Source organism: Peromyscus leucopus, chromosome 15, assembly GCF_004664715.2.
Source record: "Peromyscus leucopus breed LL Stock chromosome 15, UCI_PerLeu_2.1, whole genome shotgun sequence".
Lineage (NCBI taxonomy): Eukaryota > Metazoa > Chordata > Mammalia > Rodentia > Cricetidae > Peromyscus > Peromyscus leucopus.
In genome coordinates this window covers 46,439,123-46,461,413 of record NC_051076.1, presented here as the reverse complement: position 1 = coordinate 46,461,413, position 22,291 = coordinate 46,439,123, and positions in this window count along the sequence as shown.

Genomic DNA, 22,291 nt, shown 5'->3' with positions numbered 1-22,291 from the left:
AAAAGTAAATTAAATAAGTATGTGATGAGTATTTATAAATGTAATCCTTGATTATAGAGTTAAAGCAATTGAGTTATTTCTAAGTTACCTAGAATACCCACTCTCAAATGGTAAGTATAAACTCAAGGACATTGTCTTAAGAACACAGATTACTGATAAATGGAAAGGGAAAGAGAATTCATATTGGTCAGACATTGTGTAAGGATTATTTGAACAGGAAAAGATAATTCTCTATGGGAAAGAGATTTGGAGGAAACTATAATTGTGTGTATAATCTTTATAAGGAATGTTTAAAAAAGAAGATGTTTTAAATATCAGGCTCTATTTCACCCTCCTTCACCAGAAAGGAGTCTCAGTATTGCCAGGGGAGATATCTGATGATTTTACAAATCTGTTTTGTCAGGACTAAGAATAGAGCACACAAATAAAAGTATATGATTTTATATGCTAGAATCCCTAAGATAAAAGAAAAAAAATGAAGAATTTTGATGGCACTCCAGGAATAAATCTCTGACAGTTTGTAGACTTTCCTTTAAAGTTTGTAACAGGGATTAGAGCAGGACAGGAATGAGAAGACACTCAGTGTTGGGGTAGGCATGACAAGCCTTATGCATGCAAAGGCAGGATCGTTTTCCTCTTATGATGAACTTGGCTTCTTATCTCATAGTCTCCTGCTGTTTACAAGAAATAAAAAGAGCATAACTAAATTTTCCACTGCTTATATTATATTGCAGTCTACATTTACACTTGATATAAATATTTTACCTCAGATGTTCTGAACTATAATTTCCATTCATTTTTCCCAGGAAAAGAAATGAATAAAATAGGCAAAAATGCCAGGATACATAAAATGCCTTCTCCCAGTTCAATACTTTGATTGGAAGTAATAGGTGATTTTGACACTAGGTTACAGAAAGAAAAAGTATTCTCTATGTTCTAATGTCAGCAGACTAAAAAGCAGGTTTTCACAAAATGTGAAGCCAGCAAATCTTCATATTGAACAGCAACCTGATCTAAGCCTAATCTATAATTATTTGATTAAATGAGACAAGTGAAAAACATGAGTTCTCCTGTAGATGTTCGGAGAAAGATTTAAATATAAATATTTAATTATAGTCAGACACAAATGTCAGTTTTAATCATTAACACTGAATGTAAAATACAAAAATATAAATTACCATTATGGTATTTAGATGCCAATGTCAGTCTTAATTATGACACCATGTAAGCAATTTTCTGCCTGTAAAATGTTATTTTTTATATTTTTACAGAACTAGTAGAGTTTAATTGATATAAAAATGCATGGGCTACCAATAGCTTTGATATCATCTAGGAAATCTTCCTAATAATATGTCCAAGATTTGACTTCATAATCTGAAATAAATACACATGAAGCAAGATTTCTTTACCTCTATGGCTGTAAACACAACAATTAAACAACCAAGTGAAGCTTGGCTATTTTATTATAAATAATTTCTCATGAGTCTTGAATATATCTAAATATGCTTACCAATCATTAACTGAAAGTAATTAATCACTAACTGTAAGAATCATATCAGTGGTTATTTATATACATCTCTTCCTGTAAGATAAGTTCTCTGTTTTACTTACAATAAATAGATTCTCCAATAGCAAAAATTATTACTACCTAGCATCTACTATGGTATAATATTGTATTTAAATGTATATTATATGATAACATATTTAAGAACATGTTAATGACAAAACATTGGCATGATCTTTTGGCATAATTCAGGCATGACTACATGTACAAACATAGAATTTTCTCTCTTTTGTTAATGTTTATTGGTAATATTTTCTGTTTTTCATATACAAAAATCTTTATTCCTAGAAAATTTTTGAGGATAGTAAAAGTATTAAAGAGTTTATAAACTACGTGATGCACAGTGACCACAAGAAAATTCAGAGATGATTGCATCATATATTTCAAATAAAAACACACACACATTTAATTGATATCCTGAAATAGATCATCTATAGCTTAATGTGCAAGAGACATAGTAAAGAGCACACTTCAGTGACTGTCCTGAATAACAGTGCCTTTCTATCTGTATTATGTATCTGCTCACCTTAAGTGTATCCAATCACCTGGGCTGTATGTTAAATTCTAGACCTGTGGTTCTGTGCTCCAAGAGTGAAGCTAGAGTTTTCCTGCCTTGCCCACAGTCAGGACAAATCTTTGTCACCTGCCAGTCCCACAGCCACTCAGACCCAACCAAGTAAACACTGAGACTTATATTGCTTACAAACTGTATGGCCATGGCAGGCTTCTTGCTAACTGTTCTTATAGCTTAAATTAATCCATTTCTATAAATCTATACCTTGCCACGTGGCTGGTGGCTTACTGGCATCTTTACATGTTGCTTGTCATGGTGGCGGCTGCAGTGTCTCTCCGCCTCAGCCTTCCGCTTCCCAGAATTCTCCTCTCTCCTTGTCCCACCTACTTCCTGCCTGGCCACTGGCCAATCAGTGTTTTATTTATTGACCAATCAGAGCAATTTGCCATACAGACCATCCCACAGCACCAGAGTTAACTCCTGAGAGTCTAAATCAGGGAGTCTAGGGGTGGGGCATGAATTTTCACTTATAATGAATCACCATGTGCTGTCTGGGTAGAGATGAATCCTAAGTGGTTTTAATCCCAGTAGACTATAAGGACCATGTCATATTGCTACTACCCAAGTTCCTTGAGGAATTTTGTGTTTGTGGCAAAGAATAGTTGGCTTTTGGTGCATTCCAGGTATTTCCAATAAGTCTAGAGAAGAAGGAGGGACCTTTGGTAATGGGTAAAATGAAGTGAGGTAGGCAATGAAACACAGATTGAGATTCTAGATCTTTTAAAAAACAGAAGAAAGATACTTAACAGTAACATTTACACACTGTTTACACTTACACTATATTCAGCTGTGCTTTTTCATATCCAATTTTTGTTTCTTTATTGTAATTTAATATATATAGTAAGCATAATAGTTTATATTACTTAAAAAAAAACTTAAAGCTCAAATACTGATTGATAGACCTAGGTCATAAGGTTTAGACATTGATTCCTCCAAGTAAATCCAAACATTCACTATATATGTTCCTGGCTTGGCTGTATATCATTTGATTGCTAAAAACACAGTCCAGCAAGGACAACAATTCAGCCGGAGAGAAAATACATCAAGCAGCATAAAAGTATTGGGTATCTAGCTAAAGGTATATATTAGGTTATGAAGTCAGTAAAAAAAAAATGATGTTCTAGAAGTCAATAAGATAATAATTCTCCATTATCATTGACTATCATACACATCCTGCACAAAGCATATGTAACATTTTACTTTCTAAACTCTACAGCAATTCCAATAAATAATTTGGTGTAGAATTTTAAAGAGGAAACAGAAAATATCTCTCTAATTGCTACAATCAGCCTAATTACTAGCCCTAATTCACAAAGACACTAGAAGTAAAGAAATGACAACTAATTTCAATGACAGTTTAAAATTCTAGTCTATACTTCTCCAATCATTTGTGAGCATGTGTGTGTGTGTGTGTGTGTGTGTGTGTGTGTGTGTGTGTGTGTGTGTGTGTTGAGCAAAAACATGGCCTTGTAGCTTTGGAAGCTATGTTGTTTCTACTGTGCTCTGTTCAAAGGAACCACTGAAAGGTATTGCTGACTATCTCCTCTACTCACAGACAGAACATCTGGATCACATCTCTGGACATGCCCTAGCTAATGTAATTCTCATGCTTTTACACTTGCATCAAAAACATGAAAGGTGCTATTTAGGGTGTTTGGTTTGGTTTGGCCATTTCAGTTTTTAAAGGCAATCTCTTGCCTCATACTGTAGGGTCTATGGATCCTGGTAATGGCTCTGACTTCCTGGTACAACATAAGCTACCCTGTATCCTTCATAAAAATATATCTTTCCTCAATAGAAATATCCTCTGGAAAAAATTTTAGACATAATTGACAAGTTGAGAGACAGAAAATCCAGAGTAAGGCTTCAGACCATGCTGTGTAAGTGTGATTCTTCTGAAGGACCAAGGCAGGAGAGGCTGGCAGAAAAAATAAACTGTCAGGCTGTGGTGTCATTCTGAGAAATTTTCTGTCACAATCTCTCATCGGTAGAGTTGTGTTTCTCTTAAGAATGTGTCTGTGTGAGTGTGACTCACATGCCTGCTCATGAACTGCAGCCAGTATGACAGGTACGGTGCCTATGCATACAGAGGGGATGCAGATGGAGAAGCAGCTGTAACTGTCAAGGCTGGCCCACAAGGACAAGCCCAGAATGGTATATGTACAAGACCACCATAGTGTATGATTTATGCCCTATAGGTCTGTTTGCTATTCATATTTAGGGGTGGAAAAAACTTTTTATTGGGAGGAGTAATTCACCATGAGTCTCAAGCATCCCTGCATGTCTTTATCTGTGAGTACAATTGGAAGCCTAATTGTTCTCTGACCTTGAGATGTTTTTATATCTAATTATTTAGGGAACCTAGTCAGTGTCATGGCTACTTAAAACTAATTCTATACTCTCCGGATTCATTGCTGACATGTTTGTTGCTTGCTGCAATGACACAGGATCCCTGGTCCTGAGTTCTTCAGTTACAACACAGTACTCTTATAACATAGGCTAAACTAAGCCTATTAGTCTACATTGTTGTGTTGCAATGGTGGCAAGGGAGGACTGATGCATCCATTTTTGTGCTTTGGACATGAGCATCATACAGTCTTCCTTTGATCCATCATGAGCAAATTGGATGTGTGGTAGGTTTACATCTGTTCTCACCTTTGAGGTGGAAGACAAGGCATGAGAGAAAGTGGCTGAACACCCACCCCCATTTGTGTGTGTATCTGTCTCTCTCACTCATTCTTGTTTGAGCCATCCTTTCAGATATAAGGAAGTTCTTTAAGAGAGCATAAGTGTAAGGTATATTTTCTGTAATACACTAGGCATTTACTTAGCTATTGTATAAATCTTACCACCTGTTGCCTGAGTATTTAGTGGGTTGCTGTGGATATCGCTCTGTATAAATAAAATGCTGATTGGCCAGTAGCCATGCAGGAGGTATAGGCGGGACAAGCAGAGGAAAGAATTCTGGGAAGTGGAAGGCTGAGGGAGAGAGGCACTGCCAGCCACTGCCATGACAAGTGAGATGTAAGCCACAAGCCATGTGGCGACTTATAGAGTAATAGAAATGGGTTAATTTAAGATATAAGTACAGCTAACAAGAAGCCTGAACCATTAGGCCAAACAGTTTAAACAATATAAGCATCTGTGTGTTTATTTTATAAGTGGGTTGTTGGACTGACAGGGCTTGGCGGGGCTGGAGAGAAGCTCTACAGCTACAGTGGGTCATTGTAGAGCTAGATTCTATCATGAAGATGAAGATGTCATCAACTGGAAACTAAGAAATAAATACCTGTTTTATGAAATATTGGCCTTTTATAATCAATAATTTTGGCCTTGAACTTCTACATCTTTATTTAGCAATCTTTAAGAAAGAGATATAATGTTGGAGGCTTCATCTCTACATTTTAGTCTCTTTAGTACAGAACGATACTCCGCAGGCTACCAAAAAACAAACATAGACACCAACCCAGTTGCGAATCCTTTGACCAACAATCTGTCCTACCTGCAATATATGCTGCAGCCATGGTGGCATATAACTTGTTGGAGTAGCCAACCAATGTCTGATTTGACTTAAATCCCACTCCATAAGAATGAACCCATACCTGACACTGCTTAGATATCCAAGAGACTAGATAGGCCAGAGACAGGGTAAAACCAAATATTAATGGTCTAAAACATAATCAATAAATTGACTCCTAATGATATTTTTCTATACTCATTGATCAGTGCCTTATTCGGTTATCATCAGAGAAGCTTTTTCTGGCAGCAGATAAGAACAGAAACAGAGAGTCGCAGGCAGACATTGCATGGAGAGAGAGAGTTTAAATAGGAGGTCTCCATCAAATCCCTCATAGCTCAGGAAGCCCCCATGGAAGAGGATGTAGAAAGACTGTAAGAGCCAAAGGGGATGGAGGACAGAAGGAGAATAAGGCCCTCTGAAACAACAAATTGCAGATGAGCGCCCAGAGACTGAAGCACCAAGCACTGGGCCTAGCGGGTGACCCCCAGGTCCTCTGAGTATATATTATAACCATTGGCTTAGTATTTTATGAGATTCCTGACTCTGAGAAAGAGTGGGTCTCTGATTCCTGTGCCAGCTCTTGTGACTCTTTTTGTCATGTTGGCTTACCATGTCCAACATAGATGTGAAAGTTTTTGCTTCTTCTTATACTTTATTTGGTCACATTTGGTTATCCCTTAGAAACCTGTTCTTTTCTAATGTGAGACAAAAAGGGAATGGATTCTGAGGGGAGGGGAGATGAGATGGGGAGGAACTTGGAGTAGTAGAGGTGGGGGAAACTATAATCAGGGTATATTTATGAGAAAAGAATCTATTTTCAATGAAAAATAAAGAAAAAAATAAATTATACTGGGGATAAAAATGATGTTTAGCAATTAGATAAAAAGTATTTCGTGCACGGGTTTAAAAAGGTCTTAGCTACAATGTGGGCACTGTGGGGTAGGAAGAGGAAAGAGAAAACCTCTATGGTTATTTTTTTTAAGTTTTTAATTTCTTGGGGAAAGAGGACCATACATCATACATTCATCATATTTTTTAAGTAGATCAACAGGGAATGGATGAGTGTTTACCTGTCATGTTTACTGTGCTACTAGAGAGCACTGAAATTCTATGGCTATATCAGCAGTAGTTAGGCCAAGAAATGGAACTGCCAGTTCTTACAAGGGTACTTTGATGATATCATTATTATAGGTTCCAATACGATGAAGACAGAATAAATGCAGAACAGAGAATGATTCATTAGATTCTAAGATGCTTCCTTATTTCTGAGCCCTTGGCAACCATACCCTCCTCACAACAGAGTTCTAGTCATACTTATTCAGTTATTAGGTATAAAAATAAACCAGGAGGCATTCTAGTGAACCAATCAAAGTCCTTCCATATGGTTCCTACCTCAACTTTGAAATAGTCCTCATCACCCTCATGACCAAGGTAAATTTCATCGCCAAACTGAAAACTCAATTTCTTGGCTGATGTTCCCAGATTCAATAAATTAAAATTGTCCTTAGAGTGTTTGTGTCTTTTTTGTTTTGTTGTTTGTTTTTGTTTATATTTTTGTTGTTGTTTTAAGTTTTCAAGACAGGGATTCTCTGGGTAGAAATGCCAATCCTGGAACAGGCTCTGTAGATCAGGTTAGCCTGGAACTCAGAAATCTGCCTCTTTGTCTCTTGAGTGTTGGGATAAGGGCTTTCATCACCATGCCTCACCCATTTCTTGTTTATAAGGGAAATTTTTCTGTGATTCTCTGGATCCCATTTCAGTACATGTCTGTGCCTTAGTGCTAATGTGCCACACAACTGGTTCACATACTTAGATAAAAATAAAATGTAACAGTATTTTGTGTCATCTAGTTTAAAAGCTGAGGCAATATTCCTTATTAGGGATCATTTTGTCTTCAGAATTCTAGCCAGTCTTTCAGACACTATCCCTCCTCCTCCTTTTTTCTCCACTTGTGTTAAAATTTTTGAAATTAAATATAATTATATTCGTTTCCTTTATGTCCCTCCAAACCTTCCCATATAACCTCTCCTTTCTCTCTTTCAAATTCATGGCTTTAATTTTAATTCCTTAAATTATTGTGTGCATATGCGTGCATTAACTTACACACACACACACTCACACACACACACACACACACACATTCGTAAGTGTAAACTGCTCAGTCTGCATAATGTTACTTTTAACTTTGTTTTCAGGGCCAACCATTTGATATTGGAAAACCAGTTATTGTGCTCTTCTCTGGGGAAGAAAATCTCCTCAACTCTGAGCATTGCTTCGTAGTCCCTGCTTTTGGGAAAGTTTCAAAACAGCAAATATTACTTTGAAGGACAGAGATCCAGAGTTTCAAATTTGTGATGTAACTTCAGTTTGTCATGCGATTCAGATCCCCAGAAGTAGAAACAAGAGGTAGGACTGGATCCATGTGTCTTACCACATAGCTCTAAGAAACCAAAACTTTGTCCATGAAAACCAAAACCAGTTGCCTATTAGTAGAAAATGACATATCACAGTAATTGGGCTCATTTTCATGGCCTCAAAGACAGACCAACTTCTAATTATCTTTTTTCTCTAAGTAGCCTGCTGTGTACCTGAGCACTGCAACAGACTTACATAGTTATCCTTCTGCCAAAATTCGGCTGCTGGAGTTGATTGGCTAGCAAGTGATAGGTTCCTATGCTAGAATAAAGCCATGCTGAAGGTTTTTCCTATGGTTCCATGCATGATATAGGTCAGAATTCCTCTTCTTTGCTTTTCTTTTTTTCTTCTTGTTCATGGTTAACCCTGAACTCTGCCCATTCTCCAGTCATACCAAGATCAGCATGCATATATCTTACTACTGAATTTTTATCGTTTTTCAAAAATCTTCTGACACTAAAATCTATTGATTTTTATTTCTTTATATTAAACTTGAAACATATCATGTTTTCTCACTACCATGGCTTGGATTTATCATATTTCTAGGACTTAATAACAAAAAAATCTTTTTATGTGTCAATGGGATATAAAGTTATTATGAAACTCTGAAAATGCTTAATTTTCTAGAGTATTGTTTTGAAACAATTCTAGATTCAAAAAGCACATTGTTTTCCTTCTTTCTCTTTTTAGCCATTTTGCAAATCCTATCTATCTATTCCTGAAACAAAGGCATGCTCTTTGCAGATAAAAAGGGGAAGATCCCAAAAAAGTGATATAAAATAGATAAAGAATTAAAAATACTTTAAGAATACATTTTTCATTACAGAACTCTAGAAAAATAACTGATAAAGTGATGTTATGTGTCATATGAGAACGTGGCCTAACTGGAAAATTAAAATTAATTGTATATCTACCACTGGTCCAAGTGGGTGAATCATGGAAATTTTAGCCTGCTTCTTGCAGTTGATAGAGAGGTATCATTTGCTTCTGGTGATAGGGGATACAAAGATGCTAGTAATGGTGGATAATGGCAGTGCAGCTACACATCATGATGCACTGGTATTTAATAGCACATCACTGCTTCTGAACCTGATGACTGAGATCCTTTTCTCAGTCTTCACATGAAACTATCATTGCTTATTTAGTGACACTTCCAACAATGTATTTTCCATGTATCTTATTTATTAATATGTATTTAACATACCCCACCTATTTAATAACTGTATTCCTCCTGTAGCTTTTACTCAAGGAATCTTTCCCTAACCCTATCTCTAGGCTTATTAACTTTGAAGAGCTAAGTTCTGAATATTGTCTATCAAGATCCATTACTGGATATAGGAGGCATGCATTTCAGGTACCAAGCACAGAGACACTAGAAATTCCCTTCCTCCATCTTATGTTATTGTCAATCATATAACAGACTTATTCTTTTTCCATTAATGATCTAATCTACCAAATTATTAAATAAAAGGTAACTATTAAATTTTGGTGGTGGACCATGTAAAATTGAACTAATTGTCCACTTTTGTTTTATTCAATATTGACAAATTATGATTGCTTATATCTAGGGAGTAGAAATTGTTTTTATGATATATGTATGCAATTTGGCAGGATTTAATTAAGTTAATTATTATAGTTTCTCAGATGATTTATTTCTATGGTCTAATTGTAAAAACAGATACAGAAAATGTGGCTTATATCTATAATGGCATTCTGTTCAACCTTCAAAAAGAAAAGTACAGTGATCCATGAACATGAGGATTAAATCAAGAGAACATTATGATAAGTAAAATAAATCAGGTACAAAATATGTAAACAAGTACCATATGCTTTCATTTACACATGGAATGCACAACAGTCAGTCTTGCAGAAGACAGACAGGTAGAATTGTGCTTATTGTGGGTTGAAAGTTAGGGTAAATTGAGGTGACAAGTTAGTCACTGAAGTTAATTCATTATTCTGAAATATAAATACTTTGCTTTAGCTGCAAGGAAGAAGATCACTGCTGTACAGATGAAATGAGTTTTGTTCAAATCCAGTACTTTTCATTTACTTCAAAATCCATGAGACTTATCATTAGGTCAGTAAGAATTACTTATAGCCCAGTGGGAAATCATAACTACATCCAGGGACTATGCCCTCACATGCTTAGGGAACAACTCCAAGGAAATGAGTTTCTAGCATGGTTCTATGTCATTATTTTCAAATATGTTTATTGTTCTTTGGTCTGAGCCTTTTTTCTAAGTGAGGGAGGGTTGTTTGTTTTTGTTTATTTATTTATTTGTTTGTTTTTAACAGTGAAATCAGTTCAACTTCCATGATTATCATAACTCAGTTTTCTGGTATTGAGAAGTTATCACAATAAACTTGCCAGCTATTGCTCCTTAAATATGAACTTCATCTTCCAATCTATTTTGTCTTCTGATTTTAAGAAGTTGATGCTATTTATGGAATACTCTTATCCTGAATCATCACTGGCTCTATGATTCCTCTAAACATAAAGCTGAAATGAAGTTTGGCTTGTGGCCTCCTGCCTGTAATCTCAGCACTCATGAGGCTGAGGCAAGAGGATCACAAGGAGGTTGAGGCCAGTTTGTACTACATTATGAGTTTTATATGAGAATTACAAAATGAGATCTTGCCCCATGGGAAAAAAAAGACCAAAAATAAGTGAAAACAAAATAAAGGTGAGCATCAGTCTCTTCTCCAAATAGGTGTTCAACCTGGTGACTGATTGGAAAATTGTACTGACTCCCATCTATTCATATTAACATCTACTATAAAAAGTGTGCTAGAAACTTTAGCCTGTGAATCTGAAGTATCCACAAACTTCCCTAAAATCCAGGACTAATGGTTTCACCTGAGATTTGTAGAAGGAAAAATTAGGGAGAACCGGTTTTGTTTGCCCTGACATGGTGACATTGTTCATTCATTTGAATGTAAGACTGCTGCTCACAACACAAAGGCAGAACAGATCTTGAGGGATGGAGACTGAGTATCATCATTTGATCTCACAATAGACTACAGTTGAGGAAAATTCCTCAGCAAATCATCTTATTATTTTTGCCTATCAATTGGCTTTTGTGACTATAAACTAACTAAAACAACTTTAAAGGTCCTATATAGGTTTCATGAAAAGTATTCAGAATAAAATCTCCAAAATTAAAAAATAATTAAAAAGAAGTAAGATTTTTCTTTTTCTGTACTACAGAGATCCCCCTCCTTATCCAACACTATATCTCTTCTAAGAAGTGGATACAGTATAACTGACATAATTCGATCACATTCAACATGCACAAGAACTGTCCTTGTATAGCATTTAGTTTTGAGAAACTATATCATATTGTTCATAAAACAGATTAAATATGAAATATTTATTTCAATTATCCCAGTAGTGATAAGTAAATGACATGTGAGTAATATGACTACAATTAGAATGAACAGAAATGGCCCTATATTTTTTTAAAAGTATATCAAGGTAACTTTACTCAAATATAATGAAAAAATCCTCTCTTTTTAGGGGATATATTGGTTCTACTACAACTGATATGTATCATTCAAAGAGCCAGGGCCATGTGCCAAAATGTATCACAAGGCAAATTTCACAGAGGAAAGTCTGATCTGCCTGTCAACGTTTCTGTGGTTGAAAAAAAAGTATTTGTTTGATGTATTGATTTTCTTTTATTCTAAGGAGATATAATACTATCTATGCAGAGAGTTACCAAGAGAATTAAATAGTTTTATATACAAAAAATTGAGCAGTATCTGTCAAATATTAAGAACTTAATTATTATTATTATCATAAATTCCTCTATATCATTCAATCAAGACATGCTCATTTAAAAATAAAGCCACACCAGGAGGTTAGATGGTAGGTTGATTACTGAATTGCTTTCCTAGCTATAATGGGGTTTCGAGCAGGCTGAGAGGCAAGAGTGGGGGATATGCAGAAATAAAAAATTAAATATCATATGATCAGCTCTCAAGATGTAAAAGACACGGTGCATGCAGTCTCTAACTTTTCGGCCTTAAATTTACCATAGTAACTTGGCCAGTTTTTCCTAATAGACATAGAACAGATTTGAAATTGAGTTCCTAAGGAGAAGGATAATGCAGGCCACAGTTACTTGTGCTAGTGCATTCCTGTAATCCTAGAATGAGAAAGACAGAGGCAGGAGAACCACCATTATGAGTACAGCCTGTGCTAAATAGTGAAATGCTACCTAAAAATGAAAAATAAAATTATGAATATGCAGTAACCAGTGAAGTTGACATACTTTATTATATATGTGTGTGTGAGTGTGTGTATGTGTGCATTTCCAACTCTACCCATATAAATACACAAATAAACTCACATTCATGCTAACCTCCATCTCCCTGCCCCCCCACCCTGTACTCCCAAAGTCCCCCACTCCACTCCACCTCCCACAACCCCTGCCTCCCATCTTCCCCTTCTCTATCCGTTCATCCTCCTTCCCAGTTCAGGGGCAGGACTCCCATGGACTTGAACAAAGCATGGCACATCAAGTTGAGGCAGGACCAAGCTCCTCCCCTGCAATAAGGCTGGGCTAGGTAATCTAGCATGAAAAACAAGTTCCCAAAAGCCAGGGGACAGGTCCTGATCTCACTGCTAAGAGGCTTGCAAATAGATCAAGCTATACAACTGTTATACACACGCAGAGGGCCTAGCTTGGTCCAGAGTCTATGAGATCCCACAAGCCTAGGTCAGCTGTCTCTGTGATTTCCCCTGTCATGACCTTGACCCTTGTGAAGGATATTTCTTCAGGAGACTCCCAGAGCTCAGTCCAGTGCTTAGCTGTGGATCTCCACATTTGCTTCCATCAGTTACTGGATAAAGTCTCTCTGATTGTAGGCAGAAGTTTCTCTCCCACCTACATGTTCCCAAATACCTAGCAGCTGCTTCCCAAATAATTGACTCAGAGGCTTAATATAATTCATAAATGCTCACCAGTAGCTCAGACTTATTACTGGCTAGCTTTTCCACTTAAATTAACTGATATTTCTTATCTATGTTTTGCCACATGGCATGGTGCCTTTTCTCAGTGCAGCAAACTCATCTTGCTTCCTCTGTGGCTGGTTGGCAACTGCTGACTCCACACTTTTTCTTCCTAGCATTCTTAGTTTGGTTGCCCCACCTACACTTCCTGCCTGGCTACTGACCAATCAGCATTTTATTAAACCAATTTGAGTGACAAATCATTACAGTGTACAAGAGAATTATTCCACAACATCTGATGACAATTAGGGTAGTCACCAATCAGACTACAGGAGATGGCTAATTACAGGCACATTCTCCACTATTACTAGGAGTCTTAGCTGGGGTCATCCTTGAGGATTCCTGGGAGTTTCTTTGGCACCAGGTCTCTCCCCATCCCTGAAATGAACCCCCTACCAATCAAGTTGTCTCTTTCAGTACTCTCCCCTGTCCACCGTCAACATGCCCAATCAGTTCTCTCAAGTTCCCATCTGCCCATGGCCCCACCCATGCTGCCAGTTTACCCAGGAGATCTCTTCTATTTCCCCTTCCCAGGTAAATCAAACATCCCTCTTTGGCCTTTTTTGTTATTGAGCCTCTCTCTGGGACTGTGGATTGTAGGTTGGTTATCCTATACTTTCCTCCTTATGTCCACTTATGAGTGAGTACATACCCTATTCATCTTTCTGGATCTGGGTTACCTCACTCAGAATGATTTTTTTTCTAGTTAAATCCATTTGCCTGCAAATTTCATGAGATTTTTCTTATGGCTGAGTAATAGACCATGTATAAATATAATATATTTTCTTTATCCATTCTTCAGTTGTGGGGCATCTACATTGTTCATTGTTTTTAGGTTCTGATTCTTATGAATATAGCTGCAATGAACATATCTGAGCAAGTGTCCTTTTGGTATGATTGAGCATCATTTGGATATATGCCCAAGATTGATATAGCCAGGTCTTGAGGTAAATTGATTGCCAGTTTTCTAAGAAACTGCCATATAGATTTCCAAAGTAGCTGTTTAAGTTTGCACTCATACCAGCCATGGAGGAGTGTTCCCCTTACTCCACATCCTTTCCAAGATAACCTGTCATCAATGGTTTTGGTCTTAGACATTCTGATATGAGTAGGATAGCATCTCACAATCATTTTAATTTTCATTTCTCTGGTGACTAAGGTTGTTGAGCAGTTCCTTAAATTTCTTTTGGCCATTTGAAATTCTTCTGTTGAGAAATCTCTGTTTAGATCTGTTCCCCATTTTTTAATTGGATTATTTGGTATCTTGAGGTCTAGTTTCTTTGGAAATCAATCCTCAGTCATATGTGGGGTCGGTGAGGATCTTTCCCATTCTGTGTAGGCTGCTGTTTTGTCTTATTGACAGCGCCCTTTGCCTTACTGAAGCTTCTCAGTTTCAGGAGGTCCCATTTATTGATTGTTGATCTCAGGGTCTGTGCTACTGGTATTATATTCAGGAGGTAGTCTCCCATGTCAATTTGTTCAAGGATACTTCCTACTATCTCTTCTATCAGGTTCAATGTAACTGGATTTATGTTGAGGACTTAAATCTATTTGGACTTGAGTTTTGTGCATGGTGATAAATATGGTTCTATTTGCATTCCTCTACATGCCAATCTCCAGTTATGTTAGCATGATTTGTTAAACATGCTTTCATTTTTTCCATTGTACAGTTTTGGCTTCTTTGTCACAAATCAGGTGTTCATAGGTGTGTAAATTTATGTCAGGGTCTTTGATTCAATTCCATTGTCCATTTCTTTTAGAGTTTACAATTTTATAGATTATAGGTGTTTGAAATATGACCTAATGATTCTCTGGATTTCCTCACTGTCTGTTGTTATGTCGCCCTTTTCATGTCTGATTTTGTTGATTTGGATGCTCTCTCTCTGCCTTTTGGTTAGTTTGGATAAGGATTTGTCTATCTTGTTGCTTTTTTCAAAGAACTGATACTTTTGTTTCATTGGTTCTTTGTATTGGTCTCTGTTTCTATTTTGCTGATTTTACCCCTGAGTTTGATTATTCCAGCTGTCTACTCCTCTGGATGAGTTTCCTTTATTAGTTATAGAGCTTTCAGGTGTGCTGTAAAGTCTCTAGTGTGAGATTTCTCCAGATTCTTACACAGGCATTTAGTGCCATGCACTTTCCTCTTTGCATTGCTTTCATAGTGTCTCATAAGTTTGTGTATGTTATGCTTTCATTTTCTTTTCTTTTCTTTTTTTTTTTTTTTTTTTTTTTTTTTTTTTCGAGACAGGTTCTCTGTGTAGCTTTGCGCTTTCTGAACTGCTTTGGAACAGCTGCTCGAACTCACAGAGATCGCCTGCTCTGCCCCGATGCTGATTAAGCGTGCGCCCCCCGCCTTTCTTTTTTTTTTTTTTTTTTTTTTTTTTTTTTTTTTTTTTTTTTTTTTTTTTTTTTTTTTTTTTTTTTTTTTTTTTTTTTTTTTTTTTTTTTTTTTTTTTTTTTTTATTGAGACAAGGTTTCTCTGTGTAGCTTTGCGCCTTTCCTGGAACTCACTATGTGACCAGGCTGGCCTCGAACTCACAGAGATCTGCCTGGCTTTGCCTCCTGAGTGCTGGGATTAAAGGCATGTATCACCACCGCCCGGCCCTTTTTTTTTTTTCTTTATTAAGAAATATTTTATTCATTTTACATACCAAGCACAGATCCTCCTCTCATTCTTCTTCCTGCTCCCCCTCCAGCCTTTCCCCTTACCTTTCATTTCCTCCTCTGTAAAGGAAAGGCCTCCTGTGAGAAAAGCCTGGTACATTCAGTTGAGGCAAGTCCCCTCCCCCTGCATTAAGGCTGTACACCTTGTGTAAGTTTTAAGTTTTGTGCATGGTGACAGATAAGGATCTATTTGCAATCTTCTGCATGTTGACATCCAGTTATGCCAGCATCATTTGTTGAAGATGCTTTATTTTTTTTTTCCATTGTACAGTTTTGGCTTCTTTGTCAAAAATCAGGCATTCATAGTTGTGCAGATTAATATCAGGGTCTTCAATTCAATTCCATTGTTCTACATGTCAGTTTTTATGTCAATACCATGTTGTTTTTATTACTATAGCTGTATATAAGAAATCTTTAATTTCTTTATTTCTTCCTTGACCTAATGGTAATTGAGTTGAGAGTTGTTCAGTTTCCATGAGTTCATAGGCTTTCTGTAGTTCTACGAAAGTTCTACCTTTAAACCATGGTATTCTACCTTTAAACCATGGTATCCTGTAGTGGGTAGCTGTTCCAGTTTTGACTTGGAAGTACTACCCCCATTGAGGCTTTGGTAGCTGTCACTTCTACAAGGCAGCACCCAGTCAGGAGCCTTTAAGACCTGAGATCCAGATGTTCTAGCTCTCTTGGTTCCTGGATCCTGGACGATGGAGGTAGATAGATTGAGCAGAGCTCTCTAGAGAACACTGTTTGGCTGTACTACACCTTTCCTGGACCCTGTAACCTAACCCTTTAATTGTAAGTTACCTCACAAAATAAACCTCCCTTTTTAACTATGTGGAGTGGTCTTAATACAACAACCAATATCAGTCGGTAGAGCATGAGACTCTTTCTTTTTTATCAGAAAGGCCATTTTAATAATTTTTTATATTTTGCAATGAGAACTGTATTATTGAAAGACACTAAGGAAGTCTCATTAATATGCATAGAAATATATTTATTGATAGCAACATGCCTTTTTTCCAATTTTTGTGTGTATGTTTGTGTATGTGTGTCTGTTTGTCTGTGTGTATTTGTATGCATATGTATGTATGGTGCCTCTCTGTCTGTGTGTCTGTCTTTGTGTGCATATGGTGTACGTGTTTGTGTCTGTGTGTCTGTGTGTGTATCTGTGTGTCTGTGTGGAAGACTTGCTATGTTGCTTACTGTTTTGAGAGATTGTTTGGTCTCAGACCTATAAAAGCTGGAACTACTGACTATCACATGTGATCAAATGATCATTTAATTTAACCCAGCAATTTACTCTGTAAAGAAATTGATAAACTGATCCTAACATACATTATGCAAAAGGCTCAGAATAGCGAAGACATAACTGAAAAAGAGCTATGTTCAAGGGTATGGTGGTTTGAATGAGAATGACTAAATACACTAAGGTATTTGAATATTTGGTTCACAGTTAGTGGCCCTGTTTGTGTAGGTTTAGAAGGTTTGGCCTTGCTGGAGGAAGTATGGCACTGGGGTTGGACTTTGAAGTTTCAAAAGCTATGTACCATTCCCAGTTTGCATGGTGGGTTTCAAATAGAAGAAGATCACATCTTCAAACATGATGAGTATCAGATTGTTTGGATGTAGAGTTACAGACTGTTGTGTGCTGTCATGTGGGTTTTGGGAACCATGCAAAGGTTCTTAGGAAGATCAGCAAATGCTTTTAAATCGCGAGCATCTCTACAGGCTATCAAGTATAATTTTTAAATAAATTAAATATTCTACTTCCGAAGGACTTTTAAGCATCTAAAAACCTTTTGCCCTTCTCTGTTTATTGTCCTTTTGTGTGTGTGTGTGTGTGTGTGTGTGTGTGTATCATACCTAGAAGACATGCATTGACTTACTCTTGTGTTTCTGATCAAGAAACTTATACATTGTTGGCTTAATATTTTCCCCAGAAATTAACAATGTAGAGAGCATGTTAGTAAATTGGCCAGGGCTAAAGAACAACTTTTCAACCACACAATGTATATTTTCCTGTTTCTAATGCGAAGACAACTTAGGTTGGTCTCATAAAAATCATATAAGAATATCTATCCTTGCATTGATCTAGCTTTATTTGACTCTGTTTTCTAAAGGGAAGATTTTTACAATGTCATCTCTTCTGGGGTTATTGCTGTTTTAAAACTTGTATATGCTATTTTCTTATTTTGTATGATTTTTTTTTCTGTCTCCTTTTGCCAATATGGCACAGCACATCTGAGAATAAAGAAAATGATGTATTAATCTGTGTGAGAACCTGAAAAATATCAAATATTAAAATTATTGCTTTATTAATGAATAATTTTTCTGGGGATATTTAAGTTTATTATATAAATTGATTTAAAATAAAAATTAAACAAAATGCATGAATTCAGAAATAGACATAAATGATTTTTGATAAAACATTCCTAGTAAGCATGAATGAGATAAATGGCGTAATTCTGATTATACTCATTTTCACATCTTATTAACATGTATTAGTTATGCATAATGATTCCATTATGACATTTTCATACATTTTTATAATTTATTTTCATATTATTATCCCATTTTGTCCATTTTTCCACTTTGTTCCCCTTCAAATTTCATGTATCTTTTTGTGTTTGCTTGAACCAAAGAGTTTGGTTAGGATTTCTCAAAATAGGATGGATAAGAGGTTATTTGGAGGAACATGATCAAATTACCAGTGCCTATATTACTGAAGAAAGTGTCTCTTCCTTGCTCAGTGAACATGAGCTGCCTATAAATATTTGGGGAGGTACAAAGGCTCTTGAGTCCCTCCACCTTGAGGAAATGCTGATGAACCTAGATCTGTGTACATCTTGTTCAGGTGATCAAAGCTGCTGAGAATTCAAGAATGCCACGATTATCAACTCCTTTACCTTTTATTCTGCTGCCAATGGCACAAATGCTTTAGTAACCATTATTAAACGACCTTTCTAAGCAATGCCATTTTAAAACATATTTCAGTTATTCTTAATACAAGGAATTTGTTTAATTCTTAGGTCAGGATACTCACTACATTCCCTTGTGCCTAAAAATTGTTCTTTTTTTAAACTTTTGCTTTCATTTTCTCTAACAATTCAGTCTTTAATAGTCACTTTCTTATATGAAATTGAAGCTGATGAAGTACAGATATAATTCAGTGGTAGAATATATATTTAGCATTCCTAAGGCTCTGAGTATGACCCTCAACAGTGGAGGAAGGAGGATGGACAGCCCAGATGAGAGATAAAGGGCAGAGGGAAAACAGCAAGCAACTCACCTAAAAGTTAGTTTATGTTTAGGCATTTCCACTCACATAAAATTATAGTAGGAAAGAGCTTTCTTAGGAGTGGTAGGCACACTAGAAGATACTCAAGTACCATATATTGTTTCAGAGCCTAACTGGGTACAGATGGAGAGGAAACAAGATCACTTTGAGACTCTGAAGACACTCTGATTATAGTGTAGGTACTATGATTTTCCCCCAAATTTGTAAATGGCTGGTAATAGCTTTAGAAATACAAATTATCTGAAGATGTATTATATGTCACAATAGAATCTGTGCTCTATCTATAGCTACAACTATCAAAATACTTTCATTGAGACGATTTTCCAAGTTTGAAAGGACAACAGACTACAAACTCTGGGTAAGAAGAGTTTTCCTGTTGTGTCTGATGCACTGAATGTTCTTGCCAAAGCCATAGCACTCTTTAGTGACCTTTCCGAATCATTCTCCTTAAGTGAATGAAAAGTAGGAATGAAGAAAGGAGACAGGATTATAAGAAAATCTCACTTGTAACTCTGAGACTGTGACAACAATTATATTTTATTGTGATGTGTGGCTGCATACACTTCAGCCTCCAATTGACTCAAATTTTAATGAAAATAAAATTTATGTTACGTATTTACAGTGAGATTTACATAGCACATCGATAATGCTTAGTTACAACTTAGTTGATTTTATTTACAAAGGACTATTGTTATAAAGCTTTGAATTTATAAATTTGCTATGAAATGGAAATATGTATAGATTTAACTGAATGATTGATTCATATATAATTTACCATCATCAAAATAATGAAAATGCAAATCAAAATTTCATATTATCAAAATATAAAATTCATGGTTCTGTTTTTCTTTCTGTTCTTTTAATTAATTTGTATATTTTAGCATCCCAATACTTTATTCACCCATTTTGCCCCTAGCCATTGAATTGTCCTTTCAGCAGATATTGAAGACTCATATCCTTAACATAACTGATGTAATATTTATAGTAGTCTTCAAAATTATTGAGTTCCTCAGCTGAATAGAGGTATGATAGAATTAAAAATGTCAAAAGGTTATGTGAAGCCCCTGTGAGATACACTGAATCCCTGTTAACTTTACTGGAGGAAGATAATCTTTATTTTACTGTATGACCTACTGCCTGGCTGAATTTCATTTATAGAATTGCATATCTACCAATTGCTTTCCTTCCCATGGAAGAAATTTGAACTCTTTGTATTTGTATCCCAACACTAACAAGGTTCTTGTTATCACATGTGTATGGAAAATCTGTTACCCAGATAATTTAAGCACTCAAATTCTTCATATTGCTACAAAATCCTCTTCTACTCCAATTCACAGAGGCCTGTGTTGTTTCCTTGCAAATGCTTAGAATATAACTTTCTATATTGTTGGTATTTGTTTGATTTTTGAGACAGGGTCTTATACTGTAACCCAGGCTGGGTTTGAACCTACTATGTAGTTTAGGCTGGCCGGAAACTTAAAACATTTTCATTCCCCAGCCTCTCAAGTGCTAAAATTGTAAGTGTGAGCCTAGAAATCTGTTATTTAAACTTTAACTATATATCATAAATTCTGAAGAAATTAAGCAAGCATATACAAAATATCTGTTATTTTGCAAATTAAGACCAGAAGTAAATATGTAGAACATTGAAATGTAGACAAAATGTTGAAGTTGGTTAATGCATGGCTTCATGCAAATATCAAGCACAGCTAAGATTATACAATTTTTGAAGGAGTCTAATAGTTGAGATTCATATACTTTATGTCAGAGCATAGAAAGGGGGTTCTTAATATATAGAAAATTCATCAAACATCAGAAAAATATTATCAAATTAAATATATAAATACAAGTGGCTGGAATGGTGGGAAGGTGTGTGTGCAATTGTGTATACATTCATTTCTGTTTGGAAGTTCAGGATTAATAGACCAACTTCATATTTGTATTACTAGTAATGGACGTACATAATAATTACATGATGTGTGGTATCTTAAAATAAAAGAAGTGATCAAGAAAGAAAAACAGAAAGATTGAAAAGAGCAAAGATAGAATTATATGCAGGAAGTGCATCTCAGAGCCACAAAGCTGTATAAATTTTGCAAACTGTCACATTAATCAATACTTAATAACTAACTAGTGGTTCAACATTTCACACTGTAAAAATTTATGTTTAATAGATAAGATTATGATGCCAAGCAGTTAATGTGTCTCTTTACTAATTTGCTTTAATTTTGTTTTTTTTATTTTTCTTAATTCACTTTTGAGTTCTGTGCTTTTCAAGGATGATGGTTATTAATGGCAATATTGATGCCTTTTGAGGATTATACATAATTCTGTTGCACCTGCCAATAGACTCAGTGTAATTGACTCATCCCACATTTATTCATTTCATTTCATGTACAAAACTCTCCAGATGTTAATAAACACTTTAAGTCATAGAACCAAAGACTTTCATGGAAGCCATGGGAAATATATAACTGCCAGTAACTGCACTTTGTGAGCCTAGTGTGTCTTGTACCAGGACACTCATAAAACTGCATCATCTTCTCTCACATTATTGCCATTTTATGCCCCAGCCATTTAAAAAGACATCTTTAAATACTGAATAGGAGTTAAGGAATGCTGCTATGACTTCTCTTGTTTATATCCTTTAGCATAATTTGTCCCATGTATTCCATTGTGGTAGCCTCAAAGAATTTAGTCAGATTTTTGCTGATAGTTTTGCAGTTTATGTGTAAAATATGTGCTTAACTCATTTTTAAGGAGACAACTGAGCAAGTTAGTCCAATAATACATTAAATATTTTTATGCATTTACCAATCATTGAGCTAATATAGACTTGGCAGATAATTCAGTTTGTTTCCTTGCATATAAGCAGATTTTCAGTCAACCTAAGTTAAATATTGAACAGCCAAGGACATTCAAGTTATTTCCTTTGCTGGTAAGGCATTTTAAAGTCCACGAGTGCTTGCTCAAGGCACATCACTGCATTTATCTTCTTTCAATTAGAGGGAATTCAAGTAAATAGTAAAATAAAGAAGTAAAACTGCCTCACCCTCTACTGTAAATCTTCAGACACTTTAGTAGCAAGGATAAGACTAAATCAGGAATTTATTCTCCCTCTTAAGTGTGTCTTGTTTGCTTCTATCTTAGTTATATTTTTACAAACAACAATCTAAATAATTGGTTTTACTAGAATAAGACTAACTGAACAAAAAGACTGGACACCTTTTTAATTTATT